Here is a 5,000-nt window from a genome sequence, read left to right as displayed (position 1 = left end):
TCAAAATCGCACGCTCTCACGGCGATTTGCCCCCGTATACGCCTGGGCGTAAGCCCGTGCGTCGCCGACCTAGCGGCCTGCCGATCGGTATTTAGAGGGAGGCACTTTGAAAGCAACACGCCGTTGGAACTTTGAAAAATTTCGATGCGTCGCCAAAGTTCGTACTTTTCGATAAAATCTTCGTCCTATGATACATTTCGATCAAGAACTACATTGATCGTCATGAAACTGTTTTTTTTTTTGGGAGACGTGTACGCTCCTTTTCATAAAGGAGACTATCTTATTGCGAAAGTCAAAATCGCACGCTCTCACGGCGATTTGCCCCCGTATACGCCTGGGCGTAAGCCCGTGCGTCGCCGACCTAGCGGCCTGCCGATCGGTATTTAGAGGGAGGCACTTTGAAAGCAACACGACGTTGGAACTTTGAAAAATTTCGATGCGTCGCCAAAGTTCGTACTTTTCGATAAAATCTTCGTCCTATGATACATTTCGATCAAGAACTACATTGATCGTCATGAAACTGTTTTTTTTTTTGGGAGACGTGTACGCTCCTTTTCATAAAGGAGACTATCTTATTGCGAAAGTCAAAATCGCACGCTCTCACGGCGATTTGCCCCCGTATACGCCTGGGCGTAAGCCCGTGCGTCGCCGACCTAGCGGCCTGCCGATCGGTATTTAGAGGGAGGCACTTTGAAAGCAACACGCCGCTGGAACTTTGAAAAATTTCGGGGCAAAGCAATACGCGGCTGGGACTTTGAAATATTTCGGAGCGCACCTAAAGTTCGTTATTTTGGCTAAACGGAGCGAAAATCTGCATTTATACTATCACGGACGTTAGTTTAATAGCGTTTAACGATGGATCCACGGTACAGAATGCAAAAATATGATTGTTAAAATTTTCGACTAATCGGTTCTAAGAGGCGAAGCAATACGCCGCTGGGACTTTGAAATATTTCGGAGCGCACCTAAAGTTCGTTATTTTGGCTAAACGGAGCGAAAATCTGCATTTATACCATCACGGACGTTAGTTTAATAGCGTTTAACGATGGATCCACGGTACAGAATGCAAAAATATGATTGTTAAAATTTTCGACTAATCGGTTCTAAGAGGCGAAGCAATACGCCGCTGGGACTTTGAAATATTTCGGAGCGCACCTAAAGTTCGTTATTTTGGCTAAACGGAGCGAAAATCTGCATTTATACCATCACGGACGTTAGTTCAATAGCGTTTAACGATGGATCCACGGTACAGAATGCAAAAATATGATTGTTAAAATTTTCGACTAATCGGTTCTAAGAGGCGAAGCAATACGCCGCTGGGACTTTGAAATATTTCGGAGCGCACCTAAAGTTCGTTATTTTGGCTAAACGGAGCGAAAATCTGCATTTATACCATCACGGACGTTAGTTTAATAGCGTTTAACGATGGATCCACGGTACAGAATGCAAAAATATGATTGTTAAAATTTTCGACTAATCGGTTCTAAGAGGCGAAGCAATACGCCGCTGGGACTTTGAAATATTTCGGAGCGCACCTAAAGTTCGTTATTTTGGCTAAACGGAGCGAAAATCTGCATTTATACCATCACGGACGTTAGTTGAATAGCGTTTAACGATGGATCCACGGTACAGAATGCAAAAATATGATTGTTAAAATTTTCGACTAATCGGTTCTAAGAGGCGAAGCAATACGCCGCTGGGACTTTGAAATATTTCGGAGCGCACCTAAAGTTCGTTATTTTGGCTAAACGGAGCGAAAATCTGCATTTATACCATCACGGACGTTAGTTTAATAGCGTTTAACGATGGATCCACGGTACAGAATGCAAAAATATGAGTGTTAAAATTTTCGACTAATCGGTTCTAAGAGGCGAAGCAATACGCCGCTGGGACTTTGAAATATTTCGGAGCGCACCTAAAGTTCGTTATTTTGGCTAAACGGAGCGAAAATCTGCATTTATACCATCACGGACGTTAGTTCAATAGCGTTTAACGATCGATCCACGGTACAGAATGCAAAAATATGATTGTTAAAATTTTCGACTAATCGGTTCTAAGAGGCGAAGCAATACGCCGCTGGGACTTTGAAATATTTCGGAGCGCACCTAAAGTTCGTTATTTTGGCTAAACGGAGAGAAAATCTGCATTTATACCATCACGGACGTTAGTTTAATAGCGTTTAACGATGGATCCACGGTACAGAATGCAAAAATATGATTGTTAAAATTTTCGACTAATCGGTTCTAAGAGGCGAAGCAATACGCCGCTGGGACTTTGAAATATTTCGGAGCGCACCTAAAGTTCGTTATTTTGGCTAAACGGAGCGAAAATCTGCATTTATACCATCACGGACGTTAGTTGAATAGCGTTTAACGATCGATCCACGGTACAGAATGCAAAAATATGATTGTTAAAATTTTCGACTAATCGGTTCTAAGAGGCGAAGCAATACGCCGCTGGGACTTTGAAATATTTCGGAGCGCACCTAAAGTTCGTTATTTTGGCTAAACGGAGCGAAAATCTGCATTTATACCATCACGGACGTTAGTTTAATAGCGTTTAACGATGGATCCACGGTACAGAATGCAAAAATATGATTGTTAAAATTTTCGACTAATCGGTTCTAAGAGGCGAAGCAATACGCCGCTGGGACTTTGAAATATTTCGGAGCGCACCTAAAGTTCGTTATTTTGGCTAAACGGAGCGAAAATCTGCATTTATACCATCACGGACGCTAGTTTAATAGCGTTTAACGATCGATCCACGGTACAGAATGCAACAATATGATTGTTAAAATTTTCGACTAATCGGTTCAAAGAGGCGAAGCAATACGCCGCTGGGACTTTGAAATATTTCGGAGCGCACCTAAAGTTCGTTATTTTGGCTAAACGGAGCGAAAATCTGCATTTATACCATCACGGACGTTAGTTTAATAGCGTTTAACGATGGATCCACGGTACAGAATGCAAAAATATGATTGTTAAAATTTTCGACTAATCGGTTCTAAGAGGCGAAGCAATACGCCGCTGGGACTGAAATATTTCGGAGCGCACCTAAAGTTCGTTATTTTGGCTAAACGGAGCGAAAATCTGCATTTATACCATCACGGACGTTAGTTTAATAGCGTTTAACGATGGATCCACGGTACAGAATGCAAAAATATGATTGTTAAAATTTTCGACTAATCGGTTCTAAGAGGCGAAGCAATACGCCGCTGGGACTTTGAAATATTTCGGAGCGCACCTAAAGTTCGTTATTTTGGCTAAACGGAGCGAAAATCTGCATTTATACCATCACGGACGCTAGTTTAATAGCGTTTAACGATCGATCCACGGTACAGAATGCAAAAATATGATTGTTAAAATTTTCGACTAATCGGTTCTAAGAGGCGAAGCAATACGCCGCTGGGACTTTGAAATATTTCGGAGCGCACCTAAAGTTCGTTATTTTGGCTAAACGGAGCGAAAATCTGCATTTATACCATCACGGACGTTAGTTTAATAGCGTTTAACGATGGATCCACGGTACAGAATGCAAAAATATGATTGTTAAAATTTTCGACTAATCGGTTCTAAGAGGCGAAGCAATACGCCGCTGGGACTTTGAAATATTTCGGAGCGCACCTAAAGTTCGTTATTTTGGCTAAACGGAGCGAAAATCTGCATTTATACCATCACGGACGCTAGTTTAATAGCGTTTAACGATCGATCCACGGTACAGAATGCAAAAATATGATTGTTAAAATTTTCGACTAATCGGTTCTAAGAGGCGAAGCAATACGCCGCTGGGACTTTGAAATATTTCGGAGCGCACCTAAAGTTCGTTATTTTGGCTAAACGGAGCGAAAATCTGCATTTATACCATCACGGACGTTAGTTTAATAGCGTTTAACGATGGATCCACGGTACAGAATGCAAAAATATGATTGTTAAAATTTTCGACTTATCGGTTCTGGATCACTGAAAAATCAAAAAAAATTATTAATTTTGATTAATTAAATTACATATGTAGTTTTATATTGTTATAGTCTCGTATTTGTTAATGTTTTGTCGTAAGAAAATGCAAAAATATCGTTTTAATGTTTTCGTCTCATCGGTTCTGGATCGCTGAAAAATCAAAAAAAAATATTAATTTTGATTAATTAAATTACAAATGGAGTTTTATATTGCTATAGTCGCTTATTTGTTAATGTTTTACCGTAAGAAAATGCAAAAATATCGTTTTAATATTTTCATCTCATCGGTTCTGGGCGGTTTTAAAATTTTTTAAAATATTAATTAAACCCATGATTTACATGAGAATGTGAATTTATTATGTCCTGCATGTTAATTTATTAATTTTCATGTATAGAACGTTATAAAATGAAAGGATATGTTCGACGATATTTTCAGTCTAAGTTTTACCGTGCCGGCGGGATGGTACGCTCTCACGGCGGTTTGCACAGGCATACGCCTGGGCGTAAGCCCATGCGTCGCCGACCTAGCGGCCGGCCGTTCGGTATTTATAGGAAGGCACTTTCGGTTCGCTCGGACCGGTCGGGAGTAGCGTCGAGCGTGTGGCTCTTTTATGACTTCGGTTGAAAAGCAGTCTACCGCTCCTCGAGAATATACTTTCTCGACTATTCTCGTTCCGGTTTTCCGTTGCGGATTATTATTAATCTCCACACAGCATTACCACGGGTCGGTGTCTAAGACCGAATGGCCCATATGTGGTGAGCCTTGTAATATAAGGCTGGTGACCTGTATGCACTTATAAATGTTGCATACTTGTACAAACTGAGCATCAACTGTCTGTAACCAAAATTTGTTAAAACTGAAAAAGTTATAAGATTGTATAAAATTTTTGAACCAAGAAAGTAGTGTTAGACGAAAATTCGTTCTATCACTTTTAGAAGGGAGACTGTTTGGAAATATTTAAAGTATAAAATACACAAAAGTCCACTGAATTATGAACAAAATTACGTCCCTGAATTTAAGAAAAGTCAAGAGGTGTCAGAAATA

Source organism: Osmia lignaria, unplaced genomic scaffold (assembly GCF_051020975.1).
Source record: "Osmia lignaria lignaria isolate PbOS001 unplaced genomic scaffold, iyOsmLign1 scaffold0013, whole genome shotgun sequence".
Lineage (NCBI taxonomy): Eukaryota > Metazoa > Arthropoda > Insecta > Hymenoptera > Megachilidae > Osmia > Osmia lignaria.
The sequence above is the reverse complement of the archived record's forward strand: the minus strand, read 5'-3'. Positions refer to the sequence as shown.